The 10,312-nt window shown below is 34.5% G+C and overlaps 1 long non-coding RNA gene across 1 annotated transcript; it reads right to left on the bottom strand.

Annotated features, from left to right (window-relative positions):
* Positions 1-6,115: 6,115 nt before the first annotated feature.
* On the bottom strand, positions 6,116-7,665 carry LOC306869336. The gene is made up of 7 exons (XR_013784162.1): positions 7,644-7,665; positions 7,392-7,557; positions 7,049-7,211; positions 6,923-6,967; positions 6,775-6,830; positions 6,618-6,685; positions 6,116-6,361 (listed from the first exon to the last, which is right to left on the bottom strand). It is a non-coding gene; the product is annotated as an uncharacterized lncRNA (long non-coding RNA).
* Between the last annotated feature and the right edge of the window lie 2,647 nt (positions 7,666-10,312).

Genomic DNA, 10,312 nt, shown 5'->3' on the forward strand with positions numbered 1-10,312 from the left:
TTCTTTTCATCCACCCACTACTTCTCCATTATATCATTTTCATACCTTCCTGCCTTATCAATTCAAAACACCTATTCAGAAAAACACCATCAGCACCAATTGAATCATACTCAGATCAGCAGGTGCATGAACATGCTTTTCACTGGAACATTTTCCATTATGCATTATAGGGTACTAGATCATAATTGTAAAATTATATGTACCATTCACATCCAAGAGCAGAGTTTGTCCAATTGAATTTAGAGATGGAATGGAGGGAATGTTAAAGCGACATAAGATAGGCTTTTTATAAATCTTGGCTGTCTATGCAGTAGAAGCACATGGTTTTTAATGGTTTTAACAACATGGTTACCAGTTTGACGATAAACCATGATAAAAGTCCCGACGGTTAGCATTACTATTTCAAATTTTAATTATAATTGTATTTGATTATGAAGACTTGAAAAACTTGTGGTAAACACACTACTGCTTGCCAGTAAGCAAAGTCAGTAACATTCTCACGCAACATGCAGCGTAGGTTTTTACTGCTGTTTTATGGTGAGATTTTGCCTCTCTTCCGGCCATAGCTGCATGCCTTTTAACCCCAACTCTATTTCTGCTGTTACATAAGCGCCACCTACTGTCAGACAGTGTCCCATCCTAAAATATTTTCCCCAAAGAGTTTATATAAAGTGAGTCAAGAGATGAATGTATTGATCATGTTGTAAATGTTACATACAAGAGAAAGATTTAATGAGGAAAATCTGAGAGACAAATTGAAGGGCAAAACATTATTTTGGGTTGTGCTTGAGAGCAGGTGATCATGATGAGGAATGTTATTTTCCTATTGCCTTTAAAAGGTTATATTTGGCTTAGAATTGGATAACAGAGATAACCACTATCTATTCTTGACAGCAACATAATCTCCCATTTAATAATGTTTACTTGTCCACTTTGAAATTTAAGGTTATAGATGCTTCTTTCCCCAGTTCAATCATGTGGACTTCAAGTGTCATCACTTCATAAACCTCTCACACCATTATCTGTAAGGGAACCCAATCAAATATAGCTGCGCAGTGTGTGTGTGTGTGTGTGTGTGTTTGCAAGGGTGGGGGGCCAAGTCAATGTGCTCTCTCAGTCTCATATGTCCTCTGTTCACTGTGATGCGCATGAATCAATCTCAGTGACAAAATTCTGATTACAGATCTCTCTCTCATCCATCACAGCCATCTGTTTTGTCTTTTACTCATTTTTACTCTTTTTCTTCATTCCTTACTGCCTTTTTCCTTCTACATGCCGCTGTCGTACCTCCATTTACTGCCATTTGTTGTTTTTATCTAAACCGTTTAGAGGCACATCAAATGTGCTGGTTCTCCAATGGCTGTTTGACTGGAGATGTGAACTCTTTGAAACATACACACAGATGGACCAAGCAAACTTACACTAAACTATTAAATAAGTCTAAAGGGATAGTTCACCAAAAAATTAAAATTCTCTCATTAATTACTCACTCTCATGTCGGTCCAAACCCGTAAGACCTTCGTTCATCTTGGGAACACTAACCCTAGTTAGTACATTTCGTTGAACTAACTCTTTAATACTATGTGCTCAACCCCAGTGTAAATCTACCACATTTGTTACATGTTTACCTCAGTGGCCAAAGATTTGTGATTGACAACCGCACCTAAATGTGAGAGTGAATTCCCTAAATCAGTGGTTCTCTCACTCAGGGGGCCTCGAGATGACTTAAAATGATTCAAATTAGGACAAGACAAGACGGACACACAAACAAACAATAAATAAATAAATAAGAGTCCTTATCAGTAATTCACAAACAACTGTCAAGTGTCATATACAGTATGACCAATGGGGGGCCTTGGAGACAAAACGGAGAACCACTGCGCTAAATGATCATTCCGAGATTTATCAACGATACATAAAAGGAGCACATAATTCAACAAAGATAAACAGAGAGGAAGAGAGAAAAGAGTGATAGAGATAATTTCATCCTGAACCAGAGGACCCATTGAGAACATTATTATACTCAAAACTATCATTGGCCCAAGCACAGCACTGAGCGAAAGGAAAGTGGCAGCTTCACAGATCATTCTGTCAGATTGATTACCTCCAAGCTCATTTTGACAGAGCACTTCTCCTCTTTCTTTGAATGATGCCCTCAGTTGTGGATTGTGTCTGGGCAGTGGGACCAAAACATGTTCAGTGCTATTTCTGTGTTTTATAGGCTAGCAAGAATTTTATTCTAAATGCATAAACTGGCTATCATCAAGTCATTTGTAGTTCAATACAAATAAATGGTTTTAGAAATAAATACTTTGACTACTATACAAACAAGTAATGTCAAGTCAAGTCACCTTTATTTATATAGTGCTTTTAACAATACAGATTGTGTCAAAGCACTTAACAGTATCAAACCGGAGGATAGAGTGTCAGTAATGTATTATAATAAGATTAAACACTCAATTTTCAGTTAAAGGCATTTCATTATTGAATTCAGAGATGTCATTGTCTAGCTCAGTTTAGTTTAAATAGTATCTGTGAAATCAAATTGACGATAATCGTTAGAAATTAAGTGTCCGTAACTGAGCAAGCCAGAGGCGACAGCGGCAAGGAACCAAAACTCCCTCTGTATAGAATAGCTACTATGAAATTGCACTCAACAACTGATGAATACTATGACATTTTTAAATGTTTATATTGACATTATTTATTAAAACTACATTTATTTATAATCTCTAAATTTTTACACCATTTTACAGCATTGTTACTGCTGTTCACCTTTCATAGACAGCTTCTGTTCTGACCATAATTCCATTAACCCTCATTAAACAAAGGGTGATGTGATGGTCATTTAACTTTAATTGAGCAAGTTTTCAGATAATGTCAAGTAATTTTAAGTTTATTCATTGAGCCATTTACTCTGAAATTATTCTGTTCATTTCCTGACAGGTTAATTAGCCATAGTGATAAAAAAACGCAATAAGCAGACTTCATGACATTAACAGGATAGTACGCCAATCATAGACTGACAGAGGCATTGAGAAAGTTTATTCACAGACTACTAGCCTCTACACCCAAAAATATGCCAAAGAGCTCGTGTAAATCACAATATGGTCAAGGCAGGCAAACGAGACACAGCTTCCTTCTGAGACTTTAATGTCTGACAGCAGTGGCGGACTGGCCATCTGGAGCACCGGGAGTTTTCCCAGTGGGCCGCTTTACAATGTGGGCCGGCCCTTTGCGTAAATATAAATAAAAAAATGAATTGTAGTAAATGTACATCCATCGGCCCAGACGAATGGCCCGCACAGCCCTGTTGATTAAAAAATTCTAAACTGACCCATTGTACTTACCAGTTGCTGCAGTGTTCCTATCCCTGTTCTCCGCCGTCTCCACGCTCCACTGTTACCTCCTGATCCCCTGGAAAAGGAAAAAGGACATTCACACTCAGATAAGCCCCTAGAGACATTCCCATTCCCGCCTGCTTACCTGGACATTCTGCTCATCTCATTCCCCTCTGTTACTACTCAATAAACCTGTTGATTGTATTGCGCTTACCTCTGTGTCCTGTGTCTATCTGCTGACAATATGACCAATAGAAAGGCACCATAAAAACAGTCCACATTCTGCGCTATTCAAGTCTTCTAGACCAGAGGTCTTCAACCCTGTTCCTGTGGACCCACTATCCTGAAGAGTTTAACCCTAATCAAACACACCTGAATCGGCCAATCAAGCTCCTCAAAACTGCTTGAAAATTGCAGGCAGGTGTGCTGAAGCAGGTTGAAATTAAACTTTCCAAGAGAGTGGGTCCCCAGGAGCAGGGTTGAAGACCTCTGTTCTAGACGATACCAAAGCATTGTGTCATATGAACTGATAATATAGGTATTTAACTTTAGTGATATTAAACTGTCCCTCGTAAAAATGATTTACTATTAGGCTGACACCGGTAAAGACTAATTATAATGTAAAGAAGCATGCCAGTCATTTATGGTCTTTTTAGCCTCAGTCCGCCCCTTTCTGACAGTATTGTATCTCATTCTACTAACATTAATTTTGTTTTCTCATCTTAACTTTTACACTTATTACCGCAGCTCCCTATACACTCAAAAAAAAAAGTTGTTGAATGAACTTAAAAAAATTATGGTAAACTTTTCCACGAAATTTAATTACATTTTTCCAACAAAATCTAATTTGTTTGAAATTATTTGCTGTAATCTCGTTGTATAAACTTAAATTCCTTCAGTGAAGACTACAAATTTTTTTTTTTTTGTCATTCCTACTAAAAAATAATTCATTGAATGAACTCAATTTAATTAAGGGCAGGATTTCCATCCAATAAATATGTGTAGCCCCAACTCATAAAAAACTAATTCATGCCATGAAATGTTATTGAGTTTGACCAACTCAATATGATCACATATAGTTTAAATGAAAGTGATACATTGATGAAGTTCAACTATACTCAGGCAGAGATCCTTCTACACGAATAAATTATTGCTGAATTTATTTGATTTTAGGCATTATCCACCTTGCTATGCATAGCAAAACATGGTATTGGTACATCTGTGGTGTGCCCATAGTTGTTTTCTAAGAATGTAAACAATTTTTACTTCATGTAAGCATGAGCAGGTCCTCAACCCAAGCACATGCTCTACACTTTACCACAATGGTAACCCCCCAAAAACACTAACATACCATAAACTCTTTTAAATACAAACATAAAAGAGCATTAAACATTAACAAGTCTCACAATGTTATCATCTTAACAAAAATGCCTGAAATAACATTTTATTTCAAGATTTACTCTCCTTATCCAGCCGTGCAAAGCATGATGGGAAGGGGAAATCCACTTCCTAGTTACAAAAGTAAAATAATTTATGTTCCTTCAAATTGAAAATATTGAGTTGAGTCAAAACGCAACTGTTTCAAGTCAGTTTAGCACAATGCAATTGTATAAATGGGAAACCTAACATAATTGTGTTAAATGAAAATTATTTTTTTAAATAAACTGAACAGTGTTGGAAAATATTTTTTTGAGTGTACGCAGAGTACCCAGTTTGCGTCAAGTAGAGGTAACTGCAGGCTGGAGCAATGGGCGTGCCGTAAGGTCGGAAAGGAATGGGGCGTGCCGTAAGGTCTTTACAATTGGACGCATAAAAGCATCCTGATCCGCACAAAAGCGAGCCATAAACTTAATCACTATTGGCCAACAAATAATTATACAAGACCAAATACATTTCTTTCACTGTAAAAATAGCAATAATGATATTGAGAATACATTCAAAAGTACGTTACCTTAGAAACCTTCTGTATGGCGCGGATTACATGACGTCATCACCACCGCGACTTTTTTAGGATCATTAAAAAACATTCATACTGTTTGTGATAAATGCACTTTTTGTAACACAACATTTGAAGATATTGAACATTTATTTTTGTTTTGCCCTTTTTCTATTTCTTTTTGGACTGACTTTAAAATAGATATGACAAACAAATGTGTCTTAATTTAGAACCTCGTGACATTTTACTTTGTTTCCAAAACCCATATTTTTCTGAAAAACAAAATTACATAATTAAATTATTTTGGCAAAGTTTTATATTCATAAGACAAAAATAACTCAAAAGAAACCCTCCTATATTACCTTTTATAACACTGATCTCACAGTATACTTTGAAACCATTTCAAACATGAGATCACAAAAGTTTCTGAAAATATCTATAACTCTTGATATGAACTTTTATTTTTGTATTTATTTGCATTATGTTCATTTTATACTTCAGTTGTTATTGTTATTCTCTGGTTTACACATTTTGAGCTGTATTTACAATGTATTCATCTTGTTTTTTTATTGCATTATACTTGAAATGTCTGTACATGAACTAAATAATAAAATAAAATCATTAAAAACTAATTATTTTAAAGATAAAAATGTCTCCTGACACTATTAAAGTCATACTAGTTTTGTACTTTCATTTTAAGTACATACAAACTAAAAGTAAATGTTATTTTTATAATAATGGTACAGCAAATGTTGCTGTATAAAGGCATACATATACATATGTTTGATCAAACACTCACCATATAATTACAAAATGAAGTAAAAACGAACACCATTTTATCCAAAAAACATTTATTTTGTCGTCATCTTTACAATTAATTTTTTGAAACGTCAATTGAATTTGTCATCAAAGCCATCAAACTCTTTGCCTGAATAGAACGCAGTGAAGACCCCCTTCTTTCCACTGCCGCAATATCCAGTGGTGTTTTTGTAGAGGAATCCACAGGCATCACACCTGGTGAGCTTAAACTCCACCCTATATTCCTCCCTCACATCCGGATTGACTGACTTCCAGTCAACGATACCTACAAGATAAAAGAAAAAAAAATATTTTTAATGCAAAAAATGAATTTAAGATATTAGCTTAACTTGTTCATTTCATAAAGTAATACTTATACATACTGTCCAGCCAGGCAAAGTGAGCTTTTTTAAGAAAACCTGGATGGTGGACTGTTTCATTAAACAGGCTTTGTCTCCTTCTTCATAAACAACATCAAGAAGAATGTGACTGAGGATTTTTATTAAATATTTTTAAGTTATATTTCAAACTGTTTAACATACCAGTTTTGACTTCACATGGGCCTTCAACCTCAGCATCTTTCCTGTCCCTTTTCCAATCTGTAGGAGACCTAGAGAGAGAAAGAGAGAAAAAGAGAGAGAAAAATTACAAAATGCTAAAATGTCATTACTTTAAATTTATATTAGAATTAGAATTTACCCTGAGTCTTCAAGTAGCAGTACACACCACTATTTCTTTATTCTTGACATGTTAGTCTTGAAAAAAAAAAAAATACTACAATGTTTAAAATTATGTTTTTATACTGGCTTGCAAAACAAATGTGTTGAACAACGATCTGAAGACTCACCTCTGAAAAGTCAAAAGCCACCCCCAGAGAAATGTACAGGCCATACTGAAATTCAAAGGCTACTTGTTTAGGCCTTTTTTTTTTATTTGGTTTCTAAATTAAACTGATGTTACTGTCCAAACTCACCATGAGCACAAAGACTCCAAAATTACTGGAGAAATGCTGCATTGGAATCTCCTGGATTAGGTTTGCAAGCAAATCAAGAAATGGAAAAAAGTAAGCAAGCAGTGGAAGCAGTGAAAGTGCTTGCTTTTTCTGCATTCCAAGTGGCAGTCAAAGATGATCAAATCTATAAGAATAATAAACAAAAAAAAAACATTTCAAATAGGAAAATTCATATATAAAGCAAAACATGTTTGACATAAGTTTCCAATTATGATATGTAACATCACCGTTCACATTATTATCTATAACCTTAAGTTATCTGTAAGGTAACAGGCATGCATATCACAACTGAACTTATACTTACGTTCATGACGAACCGCGCGAAGTCTGTGGCTTTGCAAATGACTATGTATCTTGTGTATTTCAGGTCTAAAAACTCTGATTGCACAAAACGGACATCGATATAAATTGCCGACTCTGAAGTCTTCAATGCAAACGCAGTCATTGCTTCGTCTCACTGTAATATGTGTCTGTCAATAAAAATTTAATAATTACCAAAGCTGAAAGATCTAACGCAAAGAAAACAACAAATTATGATATGGTATACATGCATTACCTCCGCCATCATCTTTCAGTCTAAAGGATTTTTTTTAGCAAAAGGAAAGGACGTATATAAGTATGGTTACTACTGATTGGCCATCGCAGTAGCCGGGAGGAAACTCCTTTCACCAATGAGAAACCTTTCGACACGCCCCTTACCTTTCGACACGCCCCTACCTTTCGACACGCCCATTACTCCAAGCTGCAGCTACCCCTGTCTCGTTTGCGTAGGGAACCAACTCCAGGGGGGGCACCATCCCAGTTGCTCAAAAAAAAAACGTGACGCACCATTCCCGCATCCGAGACCGCTGGACCACCAGTTTGCGGCTGAATGCAAATGTTCATGATTGATAGACAACTATCCCCTGTGAAGAGACAACAGCAATCTGGCGCCGAGAAAACAAATTGAAATATAGCTGCGAGCAGCGATGACGGGCCCAAGCCGTCAGCATACGCCATCCCGGTGGCATCGATAAAACGGTGCCCAGCGAGCACACACATTACAGTAACCCTCTGGCAGTTTGGTTTTAAGGGATACGGCAATTAAAGGGTTATTCCAAACCATCAACTCTGTGAAACACACACACACAGAACAACATATAAAACTTTAAATTCTGTGAAAATATATTTTTCATTGGTAGTTCATGTTAATGCATTTACTAATGCTAACAAATGAGAAATTATTATAGTTACCAAAGGTTTTAATGATTTATAAGCATTTTTTAATGATTTATTTTTCCATTAACTAACATGAATAATTTATTCTAACACAAATGAATAAAGTAAAACATATATTGTTAATATTTAATGTTATTTGTGAATTAACCAATGTTAAAAACAACATTATTTAACTGTTGTTAATTTACATCATTAATAAATATATACCATTTAATGTTTATCAAAATCAATTCCAAAATGTGTTAATATATTATTACATTTTAAAGTTTTATCTTTTGAACATGACTATTTTTCTAATATTAAAAATATTTTGTTCATTGTAAGTTCATACTATCAATGAAGAATTAACATGCTGTAAAAAATATATTTTTCATTGTTAGTTCATGTTAATTAATGCATTCCCTACTGTTAACAAAAGAGACTTAATTATAAAGTGTTATCAAAACCTTTAATGCTTTATAAGCATTTTTTAAGGATTTTATTGAGAAGTTTAAACAGACCCTCTCTCTCTCTCTCTCTCTCTCTCCCCCTCCACACTCACTGAACTCACACAGTCAGTCACCCACCCAGTCACCCACCGCACACATTAGAAGCACAGAGACAGGAGAACTCTGATAGTTTTAATTTTCTGCTCTCCATAGTGTATTGTAAATTCATGAAATTAATCACATATCTCAGACTGTCTTGTTCTGTGTATGTAATTTTTTATGAAGTGTTTGGAAGCTGCTCTTTAAAGATAAAAAAAAAAAAGTGTTCTTTTTTACTGTAACTTTAATAAATTGCCATTAAATCACCGTTCAAGATATCCTAAATCAGTCCGCAATGTAGCATCTTCAGTATCTTGGAAGCATGTGAAAAAATGTTTGGTGTGAATTTTTGGTTTCTGCTTGAAGGAGTATGAATTTGTTTACAGCCCGTTTAAAAAAAAAAAAAACACATAAAAAAAAAAAAATAGCCGATTTCCTGTTGGTCGTAGCTAATGACTGTAAATTAGAAAGTTGTCCGGATTAATAAGAACAATTTATGTACCGAGTTTGGTGTCTGTAGCTATCATTATATATATATATATATATATATATATATATATATATATATATATATATATATATATATATATAATCATTAATAATTATATACCATTTAATGTTGATCAATATTAATTCCAAAATGTGTTTATATATTATTACATTTTAAAGTTTATCTTTTGAACATGACTAATTTTCTAACATTAAAAAGATTAATAAATGCTTTAAAAAAATTGTTCTTTGTTAGTTCATACTATCATGGAAGAATTAACATGCTGTAAAAATATATTTTTCATTGTTAGTTCACGTTAATTAATGCATTTCCTAATGTTAAGAATTGAGACCTTATTATAAAGTGTTATCAAAATCTTTAATGATTTATAAGCATTTTTTAAAGATTTAAAAAAACAGACCCTCTCTCTCTCTTTCTCTCTCTCACCCACTGGCTCAATCCACACAGTCACTCACACAGTCACTCACACCCCACCCCACCCCCACCCCTCACTCAGCTGCAGGCTGACAGGGATCTCTCACTCAGAAGCAGTCTAAGTCTAACTCTCTGATAGTTTTCAAATTTTCTCCTCTGCATAGTGTATTGTAAATTCATAAAATTAATCACATATCCTCAGACTGTATTGTTCTGTGTATGTAATTTTTTATGAAGTGTTTGGAAGCTGCTCTTAAAAGATAAAAAAAAAAAAGAAATGATCTTTTTTACTGTAACTTTAATAAATTGCCATTAAATCATCGTTCAAGATATCCTAAATCCGTCCGCAATTTAGCATCTTCAGTATTTTGGCATCATGATAAAAAATGTTTGGTGTGATTTCCGTGTTTCTGCTTGGAGGAGTATTAATTTGTTTACAGCCCGTTTTTAAAAAAAACCCACATTAAAATAAATATAGCCGACTTCCTGTTGGTCGTAGCTAATGACTGTAAATTAGAAAGTTGTCCGGATTAATTAGAACAATTTATGTACCGA

This window comes from Barbus barbus, assembly GCF_936440315.1.
Source record: "Barbus barbus genome assembly, chromosome: 5".
In the NCBI taxonomy this organism is placed as follows: domain Eukaryota; kingdom Metazoa; phylum Chordata; class Actinopteri; order Cypriniformes; family Cyprinidae; genus Barbus; species Barbus barbus.